The sequence below is a fragment of the Ambystoma mexicanum genome, chromosome 4p (assembly GCF_040938575.1).
Source record: "Ambystoma mexicanum isolate Mex_15411 chromosome 4p, UKY_AmexF1_1, whole genome shotgun sequence".
NCBI classification, from domain to species: domain Eukaryota; kingdom Metazoa; phylum Chordata; class Amphibia; order Caudata; family Ambystomatidae; genus Ambystoma; species Ambystoma mexicanum.
In genome coordinates, this window is record NC_090927.1 from 844,790,865 (window position 1) to 844,811,290 (window position 20,426).

At 47.3% G+C, this 20,426-nt stretch overlaps 43 non-coding genes and 25 pseudogenes across 43 annotated transcripts; all 68 read right to left on the reverse strand.

The window, feature by feature from the left end:
- Nucleotides 1-20: 20 nt before the first annotated feature.
- On the reverse strand, nt 21-139 carry LOC138454076 (5S ribosomal RNA). The gene has a single exon (XR_011260769.1). It is a non-coding gene; the product is annotated as a 5S ribosomal RNA (ribosomal RNA).
- A 106-nt stretch (nt 140-245) lies between these two features.
- Nucleotides 246-364, reverse strand: LOC138456189 (5S ribosomal RNA). The gene has a single exon (XR_011262072.1). It is a non-coding gene; the product is annotated as a 5S ribosomal RNA (ribosomal RNA).
- Nucleotides 365-470: 106 nt separating this feature from the next.
- Nucleotides 471-589, reverse strand: LOC138455716 (5S ribosomal RNA; annotated as a pseudogene).
- A 106-nt stretch (nt 590-695) lies between these two features.
- Nucleotides 696-804, reverse strand: LOC138458810 (5S ribosomal RNA; annotated as a pseudogene).
- Nucleotides 805-910: 106 nt separating this feature from the next.
- LOC138460934 (5S ribosomal RNA) lies at nt 911-1,029 on the reverse strand. Its single transcript, XR_011263586.1, has one exon. It is a non-coding gene; the product is annotated as a 5S ribosomal RNA (ribosomal RNA).
- Nucleotides 1,030-1,492: 463 nt separating this feature from the next.
- LOC138457184 (5S ribosomal RNA) lies at nt 1,493-1,601 on the reverse strand (annotated as a pseudogene).
- A 106-nt stretch (nt 1,602-1,707) lies between these two features.
- LOC138458971 (5S ribosomal RNA) lies at nt 1,708-1,816 on the reverse strand (annotated as a pseudogene).
- A 106-nt stretch (nt 1,817-1,922) lies between these two features.
- LOC138462217 (5S ribosomal RNA) lies at nt 1,923-2,041 on the reverse strand. Its single transcript, XR_011264821.1, has one exon. It is a non-coding gene; the product is annotated as a 5S ribosomal RNA (ribosomal RNA).
- Nucleotides 2,042-2,147: 106 nt separating this feature from the next.
- LOC138463294 (5S ribosomal RNA) lies at nt 2,148-2,266 on the reverse strand. The gene has a single exon (XR_011265880.1). It is a non-coding gene; the product is annotated as a 5S ribosomal RNA (ribosomal RNA).
- Nucleotides 2,267-2,372: 106 nt separating this feature from the next.
- Nucleotides 2,373-2,491, reverse strand: LOC138461548 (5S ribosomal RNA). The gene has a single exon (XR_011264162.1). It is a non-coding gene; the product is annotated as a 5S ribosomal RNA (ribosomal RNA).
- A 463-nt stretch (nt 2,492-2,954) lies between these two features.
- Nucleotides 2,955-3,063, reverse strand: LOC138457185 (5S ribosomal RNA; annotated as a pseudogene).
- Nucleotides 3,064-3,169: 106 nt separating this feature from the next.
- On the reverse strand, nt 3,170-3,288 carry LOC138456200 (5S ribosomal RNA). The gene has a single exon (XR_011262073.1). It is a non-coding gene; the product is annotated as a 5S ribosomal RNA (ribosomal RNA).
- A 106-nt stretch (nt 3,289-3,394) lies between these two features.
- Nucleotides 3,395-3,512, reverse strand: LOC138455295 (5S ribosomal RNA). The gene has a single exon (XR_011261933.1). It is a non-coding gene; the product is annotated as a 5S ribosomal RNA (ribosomal RNA).
- A 106-nt stretch (nt 3,513-3,618) lies between these two features.
- Nucleotides 3,619-3,737, reverse strand: LOC138454647 (5S ribosomal RNA). Its single transcript, XR_011261315.1, has one exon. It is a non-coding gene; the product is annotated as a 5S ribosomal RNA (ribosomal RNA).
- Nucleotides 3,738-4,200: 463 nt separating this feature from the next.
- On the reverse strand, nt 4,201-4,309 carry LOC138457186 (5S ribosomal RNA; annotated as a pseudogene).
- Nucleotides 4,310-4,415: 106 nt separating this feature from the next.
- On the reverse strand, nt 4,416-4,534 carry LOC138464778 (5S ribosomal RNA). Its single transcript, XR_011267355.1, has one exon. It is a non-coding gene; the product is annotated as a 5S ribosomal RNA (ribosomal RNA).
- Nucleotides 4,535-4,640: 106 nt separating this feature from the next.
- Nucleotides 4,641-4,759, reverse strand: LOC138462517 (5S ribosomal RNA). The gene has a single exon (XR_011265112.1). It is a non-coding gene; the product is annotated as a 5S ribosomal RNA (ribosomal RNA).
- Nucleotides 4,760-4,865: 106 nt separating this feature from the next.
- Nucleotides 4,866-4,984, reverse strand: LOC138456211 (5S ribosomal RNA). The gene has a single exon (XR_011262074.1). It is a non-coding gene; the product is annotated as a 5S ribosomal RNA (ribosomal RNA).
- A 106-nt stretch (nt 4,985-5,090) lies between these two features.
- On the reverse strand, nt 5,091-5,209 carry LOC138454457 (5S ribosomal RNA). The gene has a single exon (XR_011261134.1). It is a non-coding gene; the product is annotated as a 5S ribosomal RNA (ribosomal RNA).
- Nucleotides 5,210-5,315: 106 nt separating this feature from the next.
- Nucleotides 5,316-5,424, reverse strand: LOC138458811 (5S ribosomal RNA; annotated as a pseudogene).
- A 106-nt stretch (nt 5,425-5,530) lies between these two features.
- On the reverse strand, nt 5,531-5,649 carry LOC138461782 (5S ribosomal RNA). The gene has a single exon (XR_011264388.1). It is a non-coding gene; the product is annotated as a 5S ribosomal RNA (ribosomal RNA).
- Nucleotides 5,650-6,112: 463 nt separating this feature from the next.
- LOC138458542 (5S ribosomal RNA) lies at nt 6,113-6,221 on the reverse strand (annotated as a pseudogene).
- A 106-nt stretch (nt 6,222-6,327) lies between these two features.
- Nucleotides 6,328-6,446, reverse strand: LOC138455821 (5S ribosomal RNA; annotated as a pseudogene).
- A 106-nt stretch (nt 6,447-6,552) lies between these two features.
- LOC138463678 (5S ribosomal RNA) lies at nt 6,553-6,671 on the reverse strand. Its single transcript, XR_011266264.1, has one exon. It is a non-coding gene; the product is annotated as a 5S ribosomal RNA (ribosomal RNA).
- Nucleotides 6,672-7,134: 463 nt separating this feature from the next.
- LOC138458409 (5S ribosomal RNA) lies at nt 7,135-7,243 on the reverse strand (annotated as a pseudogene).
- A 106-nt stretch (nt 7,244-7,349) lies between these two features.
- On the reverse strand, nt 7,350-7,468 carry LOC138460567 (5S ribosomal RNA). The gene has a single exon (XR_011263248.1). It is a non-coding gene; the product is annotated as a 5S ribosomal RNA (ribosomal RNA).
- Nucleotides 7,469-7,574: 106 nt separating this feature from the next.
- Nucleotides 7,575-7,693, reverse strand: LOC138454865 (5S ribosomal RNA). Its single transcript, XR_011261522.1, has one exon. It is a non-coding gene; the product is annotated as a 5S ribosomal RNA (ribosomal RNA).
- Nucleotides 7,694-7,799: 106 nt separating this feature from the next.
- LOC138462218 (5S ribosomal RNA) lies at nt 7,800-7,918 on the reverse strand. The gene has a single exon (XR_011264822.1). It is a non-coding gene; the product is annotated as a 5S ribosomal RNA (ribosomal RNA).
- Nucleotides 7,919-8,024: 106 nt separating this feature from the next.
- Nucleotides 8,025-8,143, reverse strand: LOC138461549 (5S ribosomal RNA). Its single transcript, XR_011264163.1, has one exon. It is a non-coding gene; the product is annotated as a 5S ribosomal RNA (ribosomal RNA).
- A 463-nt stretch (nt 8,144-8,606) lies between these two features.
- On the reverse strand, nt 8,607-8,715 carry LOC138458543 (5S ribosomal RNA; annotated as a pseudogene).
- Nucleotides 8,716-8,821: 106 nt separating this feature from the next.
- On the reverse strand, nt 8,822-8,940 carry LOC138455822 (5S ribosomal RNA; annotated as a pseudogene).
- Nucleotides 8,941-9,046: 106 nt separating this feature from the next.
- Nucleotides 9,047-9,165, reverse strand: LOC138463679 (5S ribosomal RNA). The gene has a single exon (XR_011266265.1). It is a non-coding gene; the product is annotated as a 5S ribosomal RNA (ribosomal RNA).
- Nucleotides 9,166-9,628: 463 nt separating this feature from the next.
- Nucleotides 9,629-9,737, reverse strand: LOC138457187 (5S ribosomal RNA; annotated as a pseudogene).
- Nucleotides 9,738-9,843: 106 nt separating this feature from the next.
- On the reverse strand, nt 9,844-9,962 carry LOC138460568 (5S ribosomal RNA). Its single transcript, XR_011263249.1, has one exon. It is a non-coding gene; the product is annotated as a 5S ribosomal RNA (ribosomal RNA).
- Nucleotides 9,963-10,068: 106 nt separating this feature from the next.
- LOC138454867 (5S ribosomal RNA) lies at nt 10,069-10,187 on the reverse strand. The gene has a single exon (XR_011261523.1). It is a non-coding gene; the product is annotated as a 5S ribosomal RNA (ribosomal RNA).
- A 106-nt stretch (nt 10,188-10,293) lies between these two features.
- LOC138462220 (5S ribosomal RNA) lies at nt 10,294-10,412 on the reverse strand. The gene has a single exon (XR_011264823.1). It is a non-coding gene; the product is annotated as a 5S ribosomal RNA (ribosomal RNA).
- A 106-nt stretch (nt 10,413-10,518) lies between these two features.
- On the reverse strand, nt 10,519-10,637 carry LOC138461551 (5S ribosomal RNA). Its single transcript, XR_011264165.1, has one exon. It is a non-coding gene; the product is annotated as a 5S ribosomal RNA (ribosomal RNA).
- Nucleotides 10,638-11,100: 463 nt separating this feature from the next.
- Nucleotides 11,101-11,209, reverse strand: LOC138458544 (5S ribosomal RNA; annotated as a pseudogene).
- Nucleotides 11,210-11,315: 106 nt separating this feature from the next.
- On the reverse strand, nt 11,316-11,434 carry LOC138455823 (5S ribosomal RNA; annotated as a pseudogene).
- Nucleotides 11,435-11,540: 106 nt separating this feature from the next.
- Nucleotides 11,541-11,659, reverse strand: LOC138463680 (5S ribosomal RNA). Its single transcript, XR_011266267.1, has one exon. It is a non-coding gene; the product is annotated as a 5S ribosomal RNA (ribosomal RNA).
- Nucleotides 11,660-12,122: 463 nt separating this feature from the next.
- Nucleotides 12,123-12,231, reverse strand: LOC138457188 (5S ribosomal RNA; annotated as a pseudogene).
- Nucleotides 12,232-12,337: 106 nt separating this feature from the next.
- Nucleotides 12,338-12,456, reverse strand: LOC138460569 (5S ribosomal RNA). The gene has a single exon (XR_011263250.1). It is a non-coding gene; the product is annotated as a 5S ribosomal RNA (ribosomal RNA).
- A 106-nt stretch (nt 12,457-12,562) lies between these two features.
- Nucleotides 12,563-12,681, reverse strand: LOC138454869 (5S ribosomal RNA). Its single transcript, XR_011261525.1, has one exon. It is a non-coding gene; the product is annotated as a 5S ribosomal RNA (ribosomal RNA).
- Nucleotides 12,682-12,787: 106 nt separating this feature from the next.
- Nucleotides 12,788-12,906, reverse strand: LOC138462221 (5S ribosomal RNA). Its single transcript, XR_011264824.1, has one exon. It is a non-coding gene; the product is annotated as a 5S ribosomal RNA (ribosomal RNA).
- Nucleotides 12,907-13,012: 106 nt separating this feature from the next.
- Nucleotides 13,013-13,131, reverse strand: LOC138461552 (5S ribosomal RNA). The gene has a single exon (XR_011264167.1). It is a non-coding gene; the product is annotated as a 5S ribosomal RNA (ribosomal RNA).
- Nucleotides 13,132-13,594: 463 nt separating this feature from the next.
- On the reverse strand, nt 13,595-13,703 carry LOC138457190 (5S ribosomal RNA; annotated as a pseudogene).
- A 98-nt stretch (nt 13,704-13,801) lies between these two features.
- LOC138460571 (5S ribosomal RNA) lies at nt 13,802-13,920 on the reverse strand. The gene has a single exon (XR_011263252.1). It is a non-coding gene; the product is annotated as a 5S ribosomal RNA (ribosomal RNA).
- Nucleotides 13,921-14,026: 106 nt separating this feature from the next.
- On the reverse strand, nt 14,027-14,145 carry LOC138462475 (5S ribosomal RNA). Its single transcript, XR_011265070.1, has one exon. It is a non-coding gene; the product is annotated as a 5S ribosomal RNA (ribosomal RNA).
- Nucleotides 14,146-14,251: 106 nt separating this feature from the next.
- LOC138456223 (5S ribosomal RNA) lies at nt 14,252-14,370 on the reverse strand. Its single transcript, XR_011262076.1, has one exon. It is a non-coding gene; the product is annotated as a 5S ribosomal RNA (ribosomal RNA).
- A 106-nt stretch (nt 14,371-14,476) lies between these two features.
- Nucleotides 14,477-14,595, reverse strand: LOC138454458 (5S ribosomal RNA). Its single transcript, XR_011261135.1, has one exon. It is a non-coding gene; the product is annotated as a 5S ribosomal RNA (ribosomal RNA).
- A 106-nt stretch (nt 14,596-14,701) lies between these two features.
- Nucleotides 14,702-14,810, reverse strand: LOC138458813 (5S ribosomal RNA; annotated as a pseudogene).
- A 106-nt stretch (nt 14,811-14,916) lies between these two features.
- On the reverse strand, nt 14,917-15,035 carry LOC138458499 (5S ribosomal RNA). Its single transcript, XR_011262427.1, has one exon. It is a non-coding gene; the product is annotated as a 5S ribosomal RNA (ribosomal RNA).
- A 463-nt stretch (nt 15,036-15,498) lies between these two features.
- Nucleotides 15,499-15,607, reverse strand: LOC138457191 (5S ribosomal RNA; annotated as a pseudogene).
- A 106-nt stretch (nt 15,608-15,713) lies between these two features.
- LOC138455134 (5S ribosomal RNA) lies at nt 15,714-15,832 on the reverse strand. Its single transcript, XR_011261776.1, has one exon. It is a non-coding gene; the product is annotated as a 5S ribosomal RNA (ribosomal RNA).
- Nucleotides 15,833-15,938: 106 nt separating this feature from the next.
- LOC138454342 (5S ribosomal RNA) lies at nt 15,939-16,057 on the reverse strand. Its single transcript, XR_011261023.1, has one exon. It is a non-coding gene; the product is annotated as a 5S ribosomal RNA (ribosomal RNA).
- Nucleotides 16,058-16,520: 463 nt separating this feature from the next.
- Nucleotides 16,521-16,629, reverse strand: LOC138457193 (5S ribosomal RNA; annotated as a pseudogene).
- A 107-nt stretch (nt 16,630-16,736) lies between these two features.
- Nucleotides 16,737-16,855, reverse strand: LOC138455825 (5S ribosomal RNA; annotated as a pseudogene).
- A 106-nt stretch (nt 16,856-16,961) lies between these two features.
- Nucleotides 16,962-17,080, reverse strand: LOC138463682 (5S ribosomal RNA). Its single transcript, XR_011266269.1, has one exon. It is a non-coding gene; the product is annotated as a 5S ribosomal RNA (ribosomal RNA).
- Nucleotides 17,081-17,543: 463 nt separating this feature from the next.
- Nucleotides 17,544-17,652, reverse strand: LOC138457194 (5S ribosomal RNA; annotated as a pseudogene).
- Nucleotides 17,653-17,758: 106 nt separating this feature from the next.
- On the reverse strand, nt 17,759-17,877 carry LOC138460572 (5S ribosomal RNA). The gene has a single exon (XR_011263253.1). It is a non-coding gene; the product is annotated as a 5S ribosomal RNA (ribosomal RNA).
- A 106-nt stretch (nt 17,878-17,983) lies between these two features.
- On the reverse strand, nt 17,984-18,102 carry LOC138455154 (5S ribosomal RNA). The gene has a single exon (XR_011261796.1). It is a non-coding gene; the product is annotated as a 5S ribosomal RNA (ribosomal RNA).
- A 106-nt stretch (nt 18,103-18,208) lies between these two features.
- Nucleotides 18,209-18,327, reverse strand: LOC138462222 (5S ribosomal RNA). Its single transcript, XR_011264825.1, has one exon. It is a non-coding gene; the product is annotated as a 5S ribosomal RNA (ribosomal RNA).
- A 106-nt stretch (nt 18,328-18,433) lies between these two features.
- LOC138461553 (5S ribosomal RNA) lies at nt 18,434-18,552 on the reverse strand. Its single transcript, XR_011264168.1, has one exon. It is a non-coding gene; the product is annotated as a 5S ribosomal RNA (ribosomal RNA).
- Nucleotides 18,553-19,015: 463 nt separating this feature from the next.
- On the reverse strand, nt 19,016-19,124 carry LOC138457195 (5S ribosomal RNA; annotated as a pseudogene).
- Nucleotides 19,125-19,223: 99 nt separating this feature from the next.
- On the reverse strand, nt 19,224-19,342 carry LOC138455826 (5S ribosomal RNA; annotated as a pseudogene).
- A 106-nt stretch (nt 19,343-19,448) lies between these two features.
- Nucleotides 19,449-19,567, reverse strand: LOC138455135 (5S ribosomal RNA). Its single transcript, XR_011261777.1, has one exon. It is a non-coding gene; the product is annotated as a 5S ribosomal RNA (ribosomal RNA).
- A 106-nt stretch (nt 19,568-19,673) lies between these two features.
- Nucleotides 19,674-19,792, reverse strand: LOC138454343 (5S ribosomal RNA). The gene has a single exon (XR_011261024.1). It is a non-coding gene; the product is annotated as a 5S ribosomal RNA (ribosomal RNA).
- A 463-nt stretch (nt 19,793-20,255) lies between these two features.
- Nucleotides 20,256-20,364, reverse strand: LOC138457196 (5S ribosomal RNA; annotated as a pseudogene).
- Nucleotides 20,365-20,426: the final 62 nt, after the last annotated feature.

Here is a 20,426-nt window from a genome sequence, read left to right on the forward strand (position 1 = left end):
CTGAACTTGGAGCACAAAAATGCCTACAGCACCCGGTATTCCCAGGCGGTCTCCCATCCAGGTACTAACAAGGCCCGACACTGCTTAGTTTCCGAGATCAGACGAGATCGGGCGCATTCAGTGTGGTGTGGCCGTAGGCTCTGGGCCTTGTGAGTTTTGTACTTTTAAGCATCTAGTCGGCTAGACCTTGCAGTTTTGAAAGGCAATTGAGAAATGGCTCACTTCCTGAACTTGGAGTACAAAAAAGCCTACAGCACCTGGTATTCCCAGGCGGTCTCCCATCCAGGTACTAACTAGGCCCGACACTGCTTAGCTTCTGAGATCAGACGAGATCAGGCGCATTCAGTGTGGTGTGGCCGTAGGCTCTGGGCCTAGTGAGTTTTGTACTTTTAAGCATCTAGTCGGCTAGACCTTGCAGTTTTGAAAGGCAATTGTGAAATGGCTCACTTCCTGAACTTGGAGCACAAAAAAACCTACAGCACCTGGTATTCCCAGGTGGTCTCCCATCCAGGTACTAACTAGGCCCGACACTGCTTAGTTTCCGAGATCAGACGAGATCGGGCGCAATCAGTGTGGTGTGTCCGTAGTCTCTGGGCCTAGTGAGTTTTGTACTTTTAAGCATCTAGTCAGCTAGACCTTGCAGTTTTGAATGGCAATTGAGAAATGGCTCACTTCCTGAACTTGGAGCACAAAAAAGCCTACAGCACCTGGTATTCCCAGGCGGTCTCCCATCCAGGTACTAACGAGGCCCGACACAGCTTAGCTTCCGAGATCAGACGCATTCAGTGTGGTGTGGCCGTAGGCTCTGGGCCTTGTGAGTTTTGTACTTTTAAGCATCTAGTCGGCTAGACCTTGCAGTTTTGAAAGGCAATTGTGAAATGGCTCACTTCCTGAACTTGGAGCACAAAAAAGCCTACAGCACCTGGTATTCCCAGGCGGTCTCCCATCCAGGTACTATCTAGGCCTAACACTGCTTAACTTCCGAGATCAGACGAGATCGGGTGCATTCAGTGTGGTGTGGCCGTAGGCTCTAGAAATGCTAAGAATATTACTCTTATGCATTTGCATTTAGTAAGCTAAGCCATGCAGCCACTTGCAACATGATACCACGCTCATCGCTCGATCAGGCTCGATCAGGCGAGATATATAAGACTGGTGGGCCCATTCAGGACTCCTATGTCTGGTAGGATAACTTTAATTCATCCATCCTGTGTCTGTTGCAGGGAGGTGGAGAGAACAATCAACACAATAATGGTTTTCTTTCATGCCTCTTGAAGGACTCAATATTCTCTGTACTGCATTACATGTGAAAGTCGATTTATTACCCATGAACACACTACCTGTATGCTAATTCTATGTAAAAAGGTAGCTCCAGCCCTCATGATGTTGTCCAACATTTCCGCTATAAAACGGGATACAATTATTTTGGAAACATACCAAATTTGAAAAATAATTGAGAAGTTGCGCAATTACTAATCATGGAGCACAAAAAAGCCTACAGCACCTGGTATTCCCAGGCAGTCTCCCATCCAGGTACTAACTAGGCCCGACCCTGCTTAGCTTCCGAGATCGGGCGCATTCAGTGTGGTGTGGCCGTAGGCTCTGGGCCTAGTGAGTTTTGTACTTTTAAGCATCTAGTCGGCTAGACCTTGCAGTTTTGAAAGGCAATTGTGAAATGGCTCACTTCCTGAACTTGGAGCACAAAAAAGCCTACAGCACCTGGTATTCCCAGGCGGTCTCCCATCCAGGTACTAACGAGGCCCGACACTGCTTAGCTTCCAAGATCAGACGCATTCAGTGTGGTGTGGCCGTAGGCTCTGGGCCTTGTGAGTTTTGTACTTTTAAGCATCTAGTCGGCTAGACCTTGCAGTTTTGAAAGGCAATTGTGAAATGGCTCACTTCCTGAACTTGGAGCACAAAAAAGCCTACAGCACCTGGTATTCCCAGGCGGTCTCCCATCCAGGTACTAACGAGGCCCGACACTGCTTAGCTTCCGAGATCAGACGAGATCGGGCGCATTCAGTGTGGTGTGGCCGTAGGCTCTGGGCCTTGTGAGTTTTGTACTTTTAAGCATCTAGTCGGCTAGACCTTGCAGTTTTGAAAGGCAATTGAGAAATGGCTCACTTCCTGAACTTGGAGTACAAAAAAGCCTACAGCACCTGGTATTCCCAGGCGGTCTCCTATCCAGGTACTAACTAGGCCCGACACTGCTTAGCTTCTGAGATCAGACGAGATCAGGCGCATTCAGTGTGGTGTGGCCGTAGGCTCTGGGCCTAGTGAGTTTTGTACTTTTAAGCATCTAGTCGGCTAGACCTTGCAGTTTTGAAAGGCAATTGTGAAATGGCTCACTTCCTGAACTTGGAGCACAAAAAAGCCTACAGCACCTGGTATTCCCAGGCGGTCTCCCATCCAGGTACTAACTAGGCCTGACACTGCTTAACTTCCGAGATCAGACGAGATCGGGTGCATTCAGTGTGGTGTGGCCGTAGGCTCTAGGAATGCTAAGAATATTACTCTTATGCATTTGCATTTAGTAAGCTAAGCCATGCAGCCACTTGCAACATGATACCACGCTCATCGCTCGATCAGGCTCGATCAGGCGAGATATATAAGACTGGTGGGCCCATTCAGGACTCCTATGTCTGGTAGGATAACTTTAATTCATCCATCCTGTGTCTGTTGCAGGGAGGTGGAGAGAACAATCAACACAATAATGGTTTTCTTTCATGCCTCTTGAAGGACTCAATATTCTCTGTACTGCATTACATGTGAAAGTCGATTTATTACCCATGAACACACTACCTGTATGCTAATTCTATGTAAAAAGGTAGCTCCAGCCCTCATGATGTTGTCCAACATTTCCGCTATAAAACGGGATACAATTATTTTGGAAACATACCAAATTTGAAAAATAATTGAGAAGTTGCGCAATTACTAATCATGGAGCACAAAAAAGCCTACAGCACCTGGTATTCCCAGGCAGTCTCCCATCCAGGTACTAACTAGGCCCGACCCTGCTTAGCTTCCGAGATCGGGCGCATTCAGTGTGGTGTGGCCGTAGGCTCTGGGCCTTGTGAGTTTTGTACTTTTAAGCATCTAGTCGGCTAGACCTTGCAGTTTTGAAAGGCAATTGAGAAATGGCTCACTTCCTGAACTTGGAGTAGAAAAAAGCCTACAGCACCTGGTATTCCCAGGCGGTCTCCCATCCAGGTACTAACTAGGCCCGACACTGCTTAGCTTCTGAGATCAGACGAGATCAGGCGCATTCAGTGTGGTGTGGCCGTAGGCTCTGGGCCTAGTGAGTTTTGTACTTTTAAGCATCTAGTCGGCTAGACCTTGCAGTTTTGAAAGGCAATTGTGAAATGGCTCACTTCCTGAACTTGGAGCACAAAAAAGCCTACAGCACCTGGTATTCCCAGGCGGTCTCCCATCCAGGTACTAACGAGGCCCGACACTGCTTAGCTTCCGAGATCAGACGAGATCGGGCGCATTCAGTGTGGTGTGGCGTAGGCTCTGGGCCTTGTGAGTTTTGTACTTTTAAGCATCTAGTCGGCTAGACCTTGCAGTTTTAAAAGGCAATTGAGAAAGGGCTCACTTCCTGAACTTGGAGCACAAAAAAGCCTACAGCACCTGGTATTCCCAGGCGGTCTCCCATCCAGGTACTAACTAGGCCTGACACTGCTTAACTTCCAAGATCAGACAAGATCGGGTGCATTCAGTGTGGTGTGGCCGTAGGCTCTAGGAATGCTAAGAATATTACTCTTATGCATTTGCATTTAGTAAGCTAAGCCATGCAGCCACTTGCAACATGATACCACGCTCATCGCTCGATCAGGCTCGATCAGGCGAGATATATAAGACTGGTGGGCCCATTCAGGACTCCTATGTCTGGTAGGATAACTTTAATTCATCCATCCTGTGTCTGTTGCAGGGAGGTGGAGAGAACAATCAACACAATAATGGTTTTCTTTCATGCCTCTTGAAGGACTCAATATTCTCTGTACTGCATTACATGTGAAAGTCGATTTATTACCCATGAACACACTACCTGTATGCTAATTCTATGTAAAAAGGTAGCTCCAGCCCTCATGATGTTGTCCAACATTTCCGCTATAAAACGGGATACAATTATTTTGGAAACATACCAAATTTGAAAAATAATTGAGAAGTTGCGCAATTACTAATCATGGAGCACAAAAAAGCCTACAGCACCTGGTATTCCCAGGCAGTCTCCCATCCAGGTACTAACTAGGCCCGACCCTGCTTAGCTTCCGAGATCGGGCGCATTCAGTGTGGTGTGGCCGTAGGCTCTGGGCCTAGTGAGTTTTGTACTTTTAAGCATCTAGTCGGCTAGACCTTGCAGTTTTGAAAGGCATTTGTGAAATGGCTCACTTCCTGAACTTGGAGTACAAAAAAGCCTACAGCACCTGGTATTCCCAGGTGGTCTCCCATCCAGGTACTAACTAGGCCCGACACTGCTCAGCTTCCGAGATCAGACGAGATCGGGCGCAATCAGTGTGGTGTGGCCGTAGGCTCTGGGCCTAGTGAGTTTTGTACTTTTAAGCATCTAGTCAGCTAGACCTTGCAGTTTTGAAAGGCAATTGAGAAATGGCTCACTTCCTGAACTTGGAGCACAAAAAAGCCTACAGCACCTGGTATTCCCAGGCGGTCTCCCATCCAGGTACTAACAAGGCCCGACACTGCTTAGCTTCCGAGATCAGACGAGATCGGGCGCATTCAGTGTGGTGTGGCCATAGGCTCTGGGCCTTGTGAGTTTTGTACTTTTAAGCATCTAGTCGGCTAGACCTTGCAGTTTTGAAAGGAAATTGAGAAATGGCTCACTTCCTGAACTTGGAGTACAAAAAAGCCTACAGCACCTGGTATTCCCAGGCGGTCTCCCATCCAGGTACTAACTAGGCCCGACACTGCTTAGCTTCTGAGATCAGACGAGATCAGGCGCATTCAGTGTGGTGTGGCCGTAGGCTCTGGGCCTAGTGAGTTTTGTACTTTTAAGCATCTAGTCGGCTAGACCTTGCAGTTTTGAAAGGCAATTGTGAAATGGCTCACTTCCTGAACTTGGAGCACAAAAAAGCCTACAGCACCTGGTATTCCCAGGTGGTCTCCCATCCAGGTACTAACTAGGCCCGACACTGCTTAGCTTCCGAGATCAGACGAGATCGGGCGCAATCAGTGTGGTGTGTCCGTAGTCTCTGGGCCTAGTGAGTTTTGTACTTTTAAGCATCTAGTCAGCTAGACCTTGCAGTTTTGAATGGCAATTGAGAAATGGCTCACTTCCTGAACTTGGAGCACAAAAAAGCCTACAGCACCTGGTATTCCCAGGCGGTCTCCCATCCAGGTACTAACGAGGCCCGACACAGCTTAGCTTCCGAGATCAGACGCATTCAGTGTGGTGTGGCCGTAGGCTCTGGGCCTTGTGAGTTTTGTACTTTTAAGCATCTAGTCGGCTAGACCTTGCAGTTTTGAAAGGCAATTGTGAAATGGCTCACTTCCTGAACTTGGAACACAAAAAAGCCTACAGCACCTGGTATTCCCAGGCGGTCTCCCATCCAGGTACTAACTAGGCCTAACACTGCTTAACTTCCGAGATCAGACGAGATCGGGTGCATTCAGTGTGGTGTGGCCATAGGCTCTAGAAATGCTAAGAATATTACTCTTATGCATTTGCATTTAGTAAGCTAAGCCATGCAGCCACTTGCAACATGATACCACGCTCATCGCTCGATCAGGCTCGATCAGGCGAGATATATAAGACTGGTGGGCCCATTCAGGACTCCTATGTCTGGTAGGATAACTTTAATTCATCCATCCTGTGTCTGTTGCAGGGAGGTGGAGAGAACAATCAACACAATAATGGTTTTCTTTCATGCCTCTTGAAGGACTCAATATTCTCTGTACTGCATTACATGTGAAAGTCGATTTATTACCCATGAACACACTACCTGTATGCTAATTCTATGTAAAAAGGTAGCTCCAGCCCTCATGATGTTGTCCAACATTTCCGCTATAAAACGGGATACAATTATTTTGGAAACATACCAAATTTGAAAAATAATTGAGAAGTTGCGCAATTACTAATCATGGAGCACAAAAAAGCCTACAGCACCTGGTATTCCCAGGCAGTCTCCCATCCAGGTACTAACTAGGCCCGACCCTGCTTAGCTTCTGAGATCGGGCGCATTCAGTGTGGTGTGGCCGTAGGCTCTGGGCCTAGTGAGTTTTGTACTTTTAAGCATCTAGTCGGCTAGACCTTGCAGTTTTGAAAGGCAATTGTGAAATGGCTCACTTCCTGAACTTGGAGCACAAAAAAGCCTACAGCACCTGGTATTCCCAGGCGGTCTCCCATCCAGGTACTAAGGGGGCCAGACACTGCTTAGCTTCCAAGATCAGACGAGATCGGGCGCATTCAGTGTGGTGTGGCCGTAGGCTCTGGGCCTTGTGAGTTTTGTACTTTTAAGCATCTAGTCGGCTAGACCTTGCAGTTTTAAAAGGCAATTGAGAAAGGGCTCACTTCCTGAACTTGGAGCACAAAAAAGCCTACAGCACCTGGTATTCCCAGGCGGTCTCCCATCCAGGTACTAACTAGGCCTGACACTGCTTAACTTCCAAGATCAGACGAGATCGGGTGCATTCAGTGTGGTGTGGCCGTAGGCTCTAGGAATGCTAAGAATATTACTCTTATGCATTTGCATTTAGTAAGCTAAGCCATGCAGCCACTTGCAACATGATACCACGCTCATCGCTCGATCAGGCTCGATCAGGCGAGATATATAAGACTGGTGGGCCCATTCAGGACTCCTATGTCTGGTAGGATAACTTTAATTCATCCATCCTGTGTCTGTTGCAGGGAGGTGGAGAGAACAATCAACACAATAATGGTTTTCTTTCATGCCTCTTGAAGGACTCAATATTCTCTGTACTGCATTACATGTGAAAGTCGATTTATTACCCATGAACACACTACCTGTATGCTAATTCTATGTAAAAAGGTAGCTCCAGCCCTCATGATGTTGTCCAACATTTCCGCTATAAAACGGGATACAATTATTTTGGAAACATACCAAATTTGAAAAATAATTGAGAAGTTGCGCAATTACTAATCATGGAGCACAAAAAAGCCTACAGCACCTGGTATTCCCAGGCAGTCTCCCATCCAGGTACTAACTAGGCCTGACCCTGCTTAGCTTCCGAGATCGGGCGCATTCAGTGTGGTGTGGCCGTAGGCTCTGGGCCTAGTGAGTTTTGTACTTTTAAGCATCTAGTCGGCTAGACCTTGCAGTTTTGAAAGGCAATTGTGAAATGGCTCACTTCCTGAACTTGGAGTACAAAAAAGCCTACAGCACCTGGTATTCCCAGGTGGTCTCCCATCCAGGTACTAACTAGGCCCGACACTGCTTAGCTTCCGAGATCAGACGAGATCGGGCGCAATCAGTGTGGTGTGGCCGTAGGCTCTGGGCCTAGTGAGTTTTGTACTTTTAAGCATCTAGTCAGCTAGACCTTGCAGTTTTGAAAGGCAATTGAGAAATGGCTCACTTCCTGAACTTGGAGCACAAAAAAGCCTACAGCACCTGGTATTCCCAGGCGGTCTCCCATCCAGGTACTAACGAGGCCCGACACTGCTTAGCTTCCGAGATCAGACGAGATGGGGCGCATTCAGTGTGGTGTGGCCGTAGGCTCTGGGCCTTGTGAGTTTTGTACTTTTAAGCATCTAGTCAGCTAGACCTTGCAGTTTTGAAAGGCAATTGAGAAATGGCTCACTTCCTGAACTTGGAGCACAAAAAAGCCTACAGCACCTGGTATTCCCAGGCGGTCTCCCATCCAGGTACTAACGAGGCCCGACACTGCTTAGCTTCCGAGATCAGACGAGATCGGGCGCATTCAGTGTGGTGTGGCCGTAGGCTCTGGGCCTTGTGAGTTTTGTACTTTTAAGCATCTAGTCGGCTAGACCTTGCAGTTTTAAAAGGCAATTGAGAAAGGGCTCACTTCCTGAACTTGGAGCACAAAAAAGCCTACAGCACCTGGTATTCCCAGGCGGTCTCCCATCCAGGTACTAACTAGGCCTGACACTGCTTAACTTCCGAGATCAGACGAGATCGGGTGCATTCAGTGTGGTGTGGCCGTAGGCTCTAGGAACGCTAAGAATATTACTCTTATGCATTTGCATTTAGTAAGCTAAGCCATGCAGCCACTTGCAACATGATACCACGCTCATCGCTCGATCAGGCTCGATCAGGCGAGATATATAAGACTGGTGGGCCCATTCAGGACTCCTATGTCTGGTAGGATAACTTTAATTCATCCATCCTGTGTCTGTTGCAGGGAGGTGGAGAGAACAATCAACACAATAATGGTTTTCTTTCATGCCTCTTGAAGGACTCAATATTCTCTGTACTGCATTACATGTGAAAGTCGATTTATTACCCATGAACACACTACCTGTATGCTAATTCTATGTAAAAAGGTAGCTCCAGCCCTCATGATGTTGTCCAACATTTCCGCTATAAAACGGGATACAATTATTTTGGAAACATACCAAATTTGAAAAATAATTGAGAAGTTGCGCAATTACTAATCATGGAGCACAAAAAAGCCTACAGCACCTGGTATTCCCAGGCAGTCTCCCATCCAGGTACTAACTAGGCCCGACCCTGCTTAGCTTCTGAGATCGGGCGCATTCAGTGTGGTGTGGCCGTAGGCTCTGGGCCTAGTGAGTTTTGTACTTTTAAGCATCTAGTCGGCTAGACCTTGCAGTTTTGAAAGGCAATTGTGAAATGGCTCACTTCCTGAACTTGGAGCACAAAAAAGCCTACAGCACCTGGTATTCCCAGGCGGTCTCCCATCCAGGTACTAAGGGGGCCAGACACTGCTTAGCTTCCAAGATCAGACGAGATCGGGCGCATTCAGTGTGGTGTGGCCGTAGGCTCTGGGCCTTGTGAGTTTTGTACTTTTAAGCATCTAGTCGGCTAGACCTTGCAGTTTTAAAAGGCAATTGAGAAAGGGCTCACTTCCTGAACTTGGAGCACAAAAAAGCCTACAGCACCTGGTATTCCCAGGCGGTCTCCCATCCAGGTACTAACTAGGCCTGACACTGCTTAACTTCCAAGATCAGACGAGATCGGGTGCATTCAGTGTGGTGTGGCCGTAGGCTCTAGGAATGCTAAGAATATTACTCTTATGCATTTGCATTTAGTAAGCTAAGCCATGCAGCCACTTGCAACATGATACCACGCTCATCGCTCGATCAGGCTCGATCAGGCGAGATATATAAGACTGGTGGGCCCATTCAGGACTCCTATGTCTGGTAGGATAACTTTAATTCATCCATCCTGTGTCTGTTGCAGGGAGGTGGAGAGAACAATCAACACAATAATGGTTTTCTTTCATGCCTCTTGAAGGACTCAATATTCTCTGTACTGCATTACATGTGAAAGTCGATTTATTACCCATGAACACACTACCTGTATGCTAATTCTATGTAAAAAGGTAGCTCCAGCCCTCATGATGTTGTCCAACATTTCCGCTATAAAACGGGATACAATTATTTTGGAAACATACCAAATTTGAAAAATAATTGAGAAGTTGCGCAATTACTAATCATGGAGCACAAAAAAGCCTACAGCACCTGGTATTCCCAGGCAGTCTCCCATCCAGGTACTAACTAGGCCCGACCCTGCTTAGCTTCCGAGATCGGGCGCATTCAGTGTGGTGTGGCCGTAGGCTCTGGGCCTAGTGAGTTTTGTACTTTTAAGCATCTAGTCGGCTAGACCTTGCAGTTTTGAAAGGCAATTGTGAAATGGCTCACTTCCTGAACTTGGAGTACAAAAAAGCCTACAGCACCTGGTATTCCCAGGTGGTCTCCCATCCAGGTACTAACTAGGCCCGACACTGCTTAGCTTCCGAGATCAGACGAGATCGGGCGCAATCAGTGTGGTGTGGCCGTAGGCTCTGGGCCTAGTGAGTTTTGTACTTTTAAGCATCTAGTCAGCTAGACCTTGCAGTTTTGAAAGGCAATTGAGAAATGGCTCACTTCCTGAACTTGGAGCACAAAAAAGCCTACAGCACCTGGTATTCCCAGGCGGTCTCCCATCCAGGTACTAACGAGGCCCGACACTGCTTAGCTTCCGAGATCAGACGAGATGGGGCGCATTCAGTGTGGTGTGGCCGTAGGCTCTGGGCCTTGTGAGTTTTGTACTTTTAAGCATCTAGTCAGCTAGACCTTGCAGTTTTGAAAGGCAATTGAGAAATGGCTCACTTCCTGAACTTGGAGCACAAAAAAGCCTACAGCACCTGGTATTCCCAGGCGGTCTCCCATCCAGGTACTAACGAGGCCCGACACTGCTTAGCTTCCGAGATCAGACGAGATCGGGCGCATTCAGTGTGGTGTGGCCGTAGGCTCTGGGCCTTGTGAGTTTTGTACTTTTAAGCATCTAGTCGGCTAGACCTTGCAGTTTTAAAAGGCAATTGAGAAAGGGCTCACTTCCTGAACTTGGAGCACAAAAAAGCCTACAGCACCTGGTATTCCCAGGCGGTCTCCCATCCAGGTACTAACTAGGCCTGACACTGCTTAACTTCCGAGATCAGACGAGATCGGGTGCATTCAGTGTGGTGTGGCCGTAGGCTCTAGGAACGCTAAGAATATTACTCTTATGCATTTGCATTTAGTAAGCTAAGCCATGCAGCCACTTGCAACATGATACCACGCTCATCGCTCGATCAGGCTCGATCAGGCGAGATATATAAGACTGGTGGGCCCATTCAGGACTCCTATGTCTGGTAGGATAACTTTAATTCATCCATCCTGTGTCTGTTGCAGGGAGGTGGAGAGAACAATCAACACAATAATGGTTTTCTTTCATGCCTCTTGAAGGACTCAATATTCTCTGTACTGCATTACATGTGAAAGTCGATTTATTACCCATGAACACACTACCTGTATGCTAATTCTATGTAAAAAGGTAGCTCCAGCCCTCATGATGTTGTCCAACATTTCCGCTATAAAACGGGATACAATTATTTTGGAAACATACCAAATTTGAAAAATAATTGAGAAGTTGCGCAATTACTAATCATGGAGCACAAAAAAGCCTACAGCACCTGGTATTCCCAGGCAGTCTCCCATCCAGGTACTAACTAGGCCCGACCCTGCTTAGCTTCTGAGATCGGGCGCATTCAGTGTGGTGTGGCCGTAGGCTCTGGGCCTAGTGAGTTTTGTACTTTTAAGCATCTAGTCGGCTAGACCTTGCAGTTTTGAAAGGCAATTGTGAAATGGCTCACTTCCTGAACTTGGAGCACAAAAAAGCCTACAGCACCTGGTATTCCCAGGCGGTCTCCCATCCAGGTACTAAGGGGGCCAGACACTGCTTAGCTTCCAAGATCAGACGAGATCGGGCGCATTCAGTGTGGTGTGGCCGTAGGCTCTGGGCCTTGTGAGTTTTGTACTTTTAAGCATCTAGTCGGCTAGACCTTGCAGTTTTAAAAGGCAATTGAGAAAGGGCTCACTTCCTGAACTTGGAGCACAAAAAAGCCTACAGCACCTGGTATTCCCAGGCGGTCTCCCATCCAGGTACTAACTAGGCCTGACACTGCTTAACTTCCAAGATCAGACGAGATCGGGTGCATTCAGTGTGGTGTGGCCGTAGGCTCTAGGAATGCTAAGAATATTACTCTTATGCATTTGAATTTAGTAAGCTAAGCCATGCAGCCACTTGCAACATGATACCACGCTCATCGCTCAATCAGGCTCGATCAGGCGAGATATATAAGACTGGTGGGCCCATTCAGGACTCCTATGTCTGGTAGGATAACTTTAATTCATCCATCCTGTGTCTGTTGCAGGGAGGTGGAGAGAACAATCAACACAATAATGGTTTTCTTTCATGCCTCTTGAAGGACTCAATATTCTCTGTACTGCATTACATGTGAAAGTCGATTTATTACCCATGAACACACTACCTGTATGCTAATTCTATGTAAAAAGGTAGCTCCAGCCCTCATGATGTTGTCCAACATTTCCGCTATAAAACGGGATACAATTATTTTGGAAACATACCAAATTTGAAAAATAATTGAGAAGTTGCGCAATTACTAATCATGGAGCACAAAAAAGCCTACAGCACCTGGTATTCCCAGGCAGTCTCCCATCCAGGTACTAACTAGGCCCGACCCTGCTTAGCTTCCGAGATCGGGCGCATTCAGTGTGGTGTGGCCGTAGGCTCTGGGCCTAGTGAGTTTTGTACTTTTAAGCATCTAGTCGGCTAGACCTTGCAGTTTTGAAAGGCAATTGTGAAATGGCTCACTTCCTGAACTTGGAGTACAAAAAAGCCTACAGCACCTGGTATTCCCAGGTGGTCTCCCATCCAGGTACTAACTAGGCCCGACACTGCTTAGCTTCCGAGATCAGACGAGATCGGGCGCAATCAGTGTGGTGTGGCCGTAGGCTCTGGGCCTAGTGAGTTTTGTACTTTTAAGCATCTAGTCAGCTAGACCTTGCAGTTTTGAAAGGCAATTGAGAAATGGCTCACTTCCTGAACTTGGAGCACAAAAAAGCCTACAGCACCTGGTATTCCCAGGCGGTCTCCCATCCAGGTACTAACGAGGCCCGACACTGCTTAGCTTCCGAGATCAGACGAGATGGGGCGCATTCAGTGTGGTGTGGCCGTAGGCTCTGGGCCTTGTGAGTTTTGTACTTTTAAGCATCTAGTCAGCTAGACCTTGCAGTTTTGAAAGGCAATTGAGAAATGGCTCACTTCCTGAACTTGGAGCACAAAAAAGCCTACAGCACCTGGTATTCCCAGGCGGTCTCCCATCCAGGTACTAACGAGGCCCGACACTGCTTAGCTTCCGAGATCAGACGAGATCGGGCGCATTCAGTGTGGTGTGGCCGTAGGCTCTGGGCCTTGTGAGTTTTGTACTTTTAAGCATCTAGTCGGCTAGACCTTGCAGTTTTAAAAGGCAATTGAGAAAGGGCTCACTTCCTGAACTTGGAGCACAAAAAAGCCTACAGCACCTGGTATTCCCAGGCGGTCTCCCATCCAGGTACTAACTAGGCCTGACACTGCTTAACTTCCGAGATCAGACGAGATCGGGTGCATTCAGTGTGGTGTGGCCGTAGGCTCTAGGAACGCTAAGAATATTACTCTTATGCATTTGCATTTAGTAAGCTAAGCCATGCAGCCACTTGCAACATGATACCACGCTCATCGCTCGATCAGGCTCGATCAGGCGAGATATATAAGACTGGTGGGCCCATTCAGGACTCCTATGTCTGGTAGGATAACTTTAATTCATCCATCCTGTGTCTGTTGCAGGGAGGTGGAGAGAACAATCAACACAATAATGGTTTTCTTTCATGCCTCTTGAAGGACTCAATATTCTCTGTACTGCATTACATGTGAAAGTCGATTTATTACCCATGAACACACTACCTGTATGCTAATTCTATGTAAAAAGGTAGCTCCAGCCCTCATGATGTTGTCCAACATTTCCGCTATAAAACGGGATACAATTATTTTGGAAACATACCAAATTTGAAAAATAATTGAGAAGTTGCGCAATTACTAATCATGGAGCACAAAAAAGCCTACAGCACCTGGTATTCCCAGGCAGTCTCCCATCCAGGTACTAACTAGGCCCGACCCTGCTTAGCTTCCGAGATCGGGCGCATTCAGTGTGGTGTGGCCGTAGGCTCTGGAGTTTTGTACTTTTAAGCATCTAGTCGGCTAGACCTTGCAGTTTTGACAGGCAATTGTGAAATGGCTCACTTCCTGAACTTGGAGTACAAAAAAGCCTACAGCACCTGGTATTCCCAGGTGGTCTCCCATCCAGGTACTAACTAGGCCCGACACTGCTTAGCTTCCGAGATCAGACGAGATCGGGCGCAATCAGTGTGGTGTGGCCGTAGGCTCTGGGCCTAGTGAGTTTTGTACTTTTAAGCATCTAGTCAGCTAGACCTTGCAGTTTTGAAAGGCAATTGAGAAATGGCTCACTTCCTGAACTTGGAGCACAAAAAAGCCTACAGCACCTGGTATTCCCAGGCGGTCTCCCATCCAGGTACTAACAAGGCCCGACACTGCTTAGCTTCCGAGATCAGACGAGATCGGGCGCAATCAGTGTGGTGTGGCCGTAGGCTCTGGGCCTAGTGAGTTTTGTACTTTTAAGCATCTAGTCAGCTAGACCTTGCAGTTTTGAAAGGAAATTGAGAAATGGCTCACTTCCTGAACTTGGAGTACAAAAAAGCCTACAGCACCTGGTATTCCCAGGCGGTCTCCCATCCAGGTACTAACTAGGCCCGACACTGCTTAGCTTCTGAGATCAGACGAGATCAGGCGCATTCAGTGTGGTGTGGCCGTAGGCTCTGGGCCTAGTGAGTTTTGTACTTTTAAGCATCTAGTCGGCTAGACCTTGCAGTTTTGAAAGGCAATTGTGAAATGGCTCACTTCCTGAACTTGGAGCACAAAAAAGCCTACAGCACCTGGTATTCCCAGGTGGTCTCCCATCCAGGTACTAACTAGGCCCGACACTGCTTAGCTTCCGAGATCAGACGAGATCGGGCGCAATCAGTGTGGTGTGTCCGTAGTCTCTGGGCCTAGTGAGTTTTGTACTTTTAAGCATCTAGTCAGCTAGACCTTGCAGTTTTGAATGGCAATTGAGAAATGGCTCACTTCCTGAACTTGGAGCACAAAAAAGCCTACAGCACCTGGTATTCCCAGGCGGTCTCCCATCCAGGTACTAACGAGGCCCGACACAGCTTAGCTTCCGAGATCAGACGCATTCAGTGTGGTGTGGCCGTAGGCTCTGGGCCTTGTGAGTTTTGTACTTTTAAGCATCTAGTCGGCTAGACCTTGCAGTTTTGAAAGGCAATTGTGAAATGGCTCACTTCCTGAACTTGGAACACAAAAAAGCCTACAGCACCTGGTATTCCCAGGCGGTCTCCCATCCAGGTACTAACTAGGCCTAACACTGCTTAACTTCCGAGATCAGACGAGATCGGGTGCATTCAGTGTGGTGTGGCCGTAGGCTCTAGAAATGCTAAGAATATTACTCTTATGCATTTGCATTTAGTAAGCTAAGCCATGCAGCCACTTGCAACATGATACCACGCTCATCGCTCGATCAGGCTCGATCAGGCGAGATATATAAGACTGGTGGGCCCATTCAGGACTCCTATGTCTGGTAGGATAACTTTAATTCATCCATCCTGTGTCTGTTGCAGGGAGGTGGAGAGAACAATCAACACAATAATGGTTTTCTTTCATGCCTCTTGAAGGACTCAATATTCTCTGTACTGCATTACATGTGAAAGTCGATTTATTACCCATGAACACACTACCTGTATGCTAATTCTATGTAAAAAGGTAGCTCTAGCCCTCATGATGTTGTCCAACATTTCCGCTATAAAACGGGATACAATTATTTTGGAAACATACCAAATTTGAAAAATAATTGAGAAGTTGCGCAATTACTAATCATGGAGCACAAAAAAGCCTACAGCACCTGGTATTCCCAGGCAGTCTCCCATCCAGGTACTAACTAGGCCCGACCCTGCTTAGCTTCCGAGATCGGGCGCATTCAGTGTGGTGTGGCCGTAGGCTCTGGGCCTAGTGAGTTTTGTACTTTTAAGCATCTAGTCGGCTAGACCTTGCAGTTTTGAAAGGCAATTGTGAAATGGCTCACTTCCTGAACTTGGAGCACAAAAAAGCCTACAGCACCTGGTATTCCCAGGCGGTCTCCCATCCAGGTACTAACGAGGCCAGACACTGCTTAGCTTCCAAGATCAGACGAGATCGGGCGCATTCAGTGTGGTGTGGCCGTAGGCTCTGGGCCTTGTGAGTTTTGTACTTTTAAGCATCTAGTCGGCTAGACCTTGCAGTTTTAAAAGGCAATTGAGAAAGGGCTCACTTCCTGAACTTGGAGCACAAAAAAGCCTACAGCACCTGGTATTCCCAGGCAGTCTCCCATCCAGGTACTAACTAGGCCTGACACTGCTTAACTTCCAAGATCAGACGAGATCGGGTGCATTCAGTGTGGTGTGGCCGTAGGCTCTAGGAATGCTAAGAATATTACTCTTATGCATTTGCATTTAGTAAGCTAAGCCATGCAGCCACTTGCAACATGATACCACGCTCATCGCTCGATCAGGCTCGATCAGGCGAGATATATAAGACTGGTGGGCCCATTCAGGACTCCTATGTCTGGTAGGATAACTTTAATTCATCCATCCTGTGTCTGTTGCAGGGAGGTGGAGAGAACAATCAACACAATAATGGTTTTCTTTCATGCCTCTTGAAGGACTCAATATTCTCTGTACTGCATTACATGTGAAAGTCGATTTATTACCCATGAACACACTACCTGTATGCTAATTCTATGTAAAAAGGTAGCTCCAGCCCTCATGATGTTGTCCAACATTTCCGCTATAAAACGGGATACAATTATTTTGGAAACATACCAAATTTGAAAAATAATTGAGAAGTTGCGCAATTACTAATCATGGAGCACAAAAAAGCCTACAGCACCTGGTATTCCCAGGCAGTCTCCCATCCAGGTACTAACTAGGCCCGACCCTGCTTAGCTTCCGAGATCGGGCGCATTCAGTGTGGTGTGGCCGTAGGCTCTGGGCCTAGTGAGTTTTGTACTTTTAAGCATCTAGTCGGCTAGACCTTGCAGTTTTGAAAGGCAATTGTGAAATGGCTCACTTCCTGAACTTGGAGCACAAAAAAAGCCTACAGCACCTGGTATTCCCAGGCGGTCTCCCATCCAGGTACTAAGGGGGCCAGACACTGCTTAGCTTCCAAGATCAGACGAGATCGGGCGCATTCAGTGTGGTGTGGCCGTAGGCTCTGGGCCTTGTGAGTTTTGTACTTTTAAGCATCTAGTCGGCTAGACCTTGCAGTTTTAAAAGGCAATTGAGAAAGGGCTCACTTCCTGAACTTGGAGCACAAAAAAGCCTACAGCACCTGGTATTCCCAGGCGGTCTCCCATCCAGGTACTAACTAGGCCTGACACTGCTTAACTTCCAAGATCAGACGAGATCGGGTGCATTCAGTGTGGTGTGGCCGTAGGCTCTAGGAATGCTAAGAATATTACTCTTATGCATTTGCATTTAGTAAGCTAAGCCATGCAGCCACTTGCAACATGATACCACGCTCATCGCTCGATCAGGCTCGATCAGGCGAGATATATAAGACTGGTGGGCCCATTCAGGACTCCTATGTCTGGTAGGATAACTTTAATTCATCCATCCTGTGTCTGTTGCAGGGAGGTGGAGAGAACAATCAACACAATAATGGTTTTCTTTCATGCCTCTTGAAGGACTCAATATTCTCTGTACTGCATTACATGTGAAAGTCGATTTATTACCCATGAACACACTACCTGTATGCTAATTCTATGTAAAAAGGTAGCTCCAGCCCTCATGATGTTGTCCAACATTTCCGCTATAAAACGGGATACAATTATTTTGGAAACATACCAAATTTGAAAAATAATTGAGAAGTTGCGCAATTACTAATCATGGAGCACAAAAAAGCCTACAGCACCTGGTATTCCCAGGCAGTCTCCCATCCAGGTACTAACTAGGCCCGACCCTGCTTAGCTTCCGAGATCGGGCGCATTCAGTGTGGTGTGGCCGTAGGCTCTGGGCCTAGTGAGTTTTGTACTTTTAAGCATCTAGTCGGCTAGACCTTGCAGTTTTGAAAGGCAATTGTGAAATGGCTCACTTCCTGAACTTGGAGTACAAAAAAGCCTACAGCACCTGGTATTCCCAGGTGGTCTCCCATCCAGGTACTAACTAGGCCCGACACTGCTTAGCTTCCGAGATCAGACGAGATCGGGCGCAATCAGTGTGGTGTGGCCGTAGGCTCTGGGCCTAGTGAGTTTTGTACTTTTAAGCATCTAGTCAGCTAGACCTTGCAGTTTTGAAAGGCAATTGAGAAATGGCTCACTTCCTGAACTTGGAGCACAAAAAAGCCTACAGCACCTGGTATTCCCAGGCGGTCTCCCATCCAGGTACTAACGAGGCCCGACACTGCTTAGCTTCCGAGATCAGAAGAGATGGGGCGCATTCAGTGTGGTGTGGCCGTAGGCTCTGGGCCTTGTGAGTTTTGTACTTTTAAGCATCTAGTCAGCTAGACCTTGCAGTTTTGAAAGGCAATTGAGAAATGGCTCACTTCCTGAACTTTGAGCACAAAAAAGCCTACAGCACCTGGTATTCCCAGGCGGTCTCCCATCCAGGTACTAACGAGGCCCGACACTGCTTAGCTTCCGAGATCAGACGAGATCGGGCGCATTCAGTGTGGTGTGGCCGTAGGCTCTGGGCCTTGTGAGTTTTGTACTTTTAAGCATCTAGTCGGCTAGACCTTGCAGTTTTAAAAGGCAATTGAGAAAGGGCTCACTTCCTGAACTTGGAGCACAAAAAAGCCTACAGCACCTGGTATTCCCAGGCGGTCTCCCATCCAGGTACTAACTAGGCCTGACACTGCTTAACTTCCGAGATCAGACGAGATCGGGTGCATTCAGTGTGGTGTGGCCGTAGGCTCTAGGAACGCTAAGAATATTACTCTTATGCATTTGCATTTAGTAAGCTAAGCCATGCAGCCACTTGCAACATGATACCACGCTCATCGCTCGATCAGGCTCGATCAGGCGAGATATATAAGACTGGTGGGCCCATTCAGGACTCCTATGTCTGGTAGGATAACTTTAATTCATCCATCCTGTGTCTGTTGCAGGGAGGTGGAGAGAACAATCAACACAATAATGGTTTTCTTTCATGCCTCTTGAAGGACTCAATATTCTCTGTACTGCATTACATGTGAAAGTCGATTTATTACCCATGAACACACTACCTGTATGCTAATTCTATGTAAAAAGGTAGCTCCAGCCCTCATGATGTTGTCCAACATTTCCGCTATAAAACGGGATACAATTATTTTGGAAACATACCAAATTTGAAAAATAATTGAGAAGTTGCGCAATTACTAATCATGGAGCACAAAAAAGCCTACAGCACCTGGTATTCCCAGGCAGTCTCCCATCCAGGTACTAACTAGGCCCGACCCTGCTTAGCTTCCGAGATCGGGCGCATTCAGTGTGGTGTGGCCGTAGGCTCTGGAGTTTTGTACTTTTAAGCATCTAGTCGGCTAGACCTTGCAGTTTTGAAAGGCAATTGTGAAATGGCTCACTTCCTGAACTTGGAGCACAAAAAAAGCCTACAGCACCTGGTATTCCCAGGCGGTCTCCCATCCAGGTACTAAGGGGGCCAGACACTGCTTAGCTTCCAAGATCAGACGAGATCGGGCGCATTCAGTGTGGTGTGGCCGTAGGCTCTGGGCCTTGTGAGTTTTGTACTTTTAAGCATCTAGTCGGCTAGACCTTGCAGTTTTAAAAGGCAATTGAGAAAGGGCTCACTTCCTGAACTTGGAGCACAAAAAAGCCTACAGCACCTGGTATTCCCAGGCGGTCTCCCATCCAGGTACTAACGAGGCCAGACACTGCTTAGCTTCCAAGATCAGACGAGATCGGGCGCATTCAGTGTGGTGTGGCCGTAGGCTCTGGGCCTTGTGAGTTTTGTACTTTTAAGCATCTAGTCGGCTAGACCTTGCAGTTTTAAAAGGCAATTGAGAAAGGGCTCACTTCCTGAACTTGGAGCACAAAAAAGCCTACAGCACCTGGTATTCCCAGGCAGTCTCCCATCCAGGTACTAACTAGGCCTGACACTGCTTAACTTCCAAGATCAGACGAGATCGGGTGCATTCAGTGTGGTGTGGCCGTAGGCTCTAGGAATGCTAAGAATATTACTCTTATGCATTTGCATTTAGTAAGCTAAGCCATGCAGCCACTTGCAACATGATACCACGCTCATCGCTCGATCAGGCTCGATCAGGCGAGATATATAAGACTGGTGGGCCCATTCAGGACTCCTATGTCTGGTAGGATAACTTTAATTCATCCATCCTGTGTCTGTTGCAGGGAGGTGGAGAGAACAATCAACACAATAATGGTTTTCTTTCATGCCTCTTGAAGGACTCAATATTCTCTGTACTGCATTACATGTGAAAGTCGATTTATTACCCATGAACACACTACCTGTATGCTAATTCTATGTAAAAAGGTAGCTCCAGCCCTCATGATGTTGTCCAACATTTCCGCTATAAAACGGGATACAATTATTTTGGAAACATACCAAATTTGAAAAATAATTGAGAAGTTGCGCAATTACTAATCATGGAGCACAAAAAAGCCTACAGCACCTGGTATTCCCAGGCAGTCTCCCATCCAGGTACTAACTAGGCCCGACCCTGCTTAGCTTCCGAGATCGGGCGCATTCAGTGTGGTGTGGCCGTAGGCTCTGGGCCTAGTGAGTTTTGTACTTTTAAGCATCTAGTCGGCTAGACCTTGCAGTTTTGAAA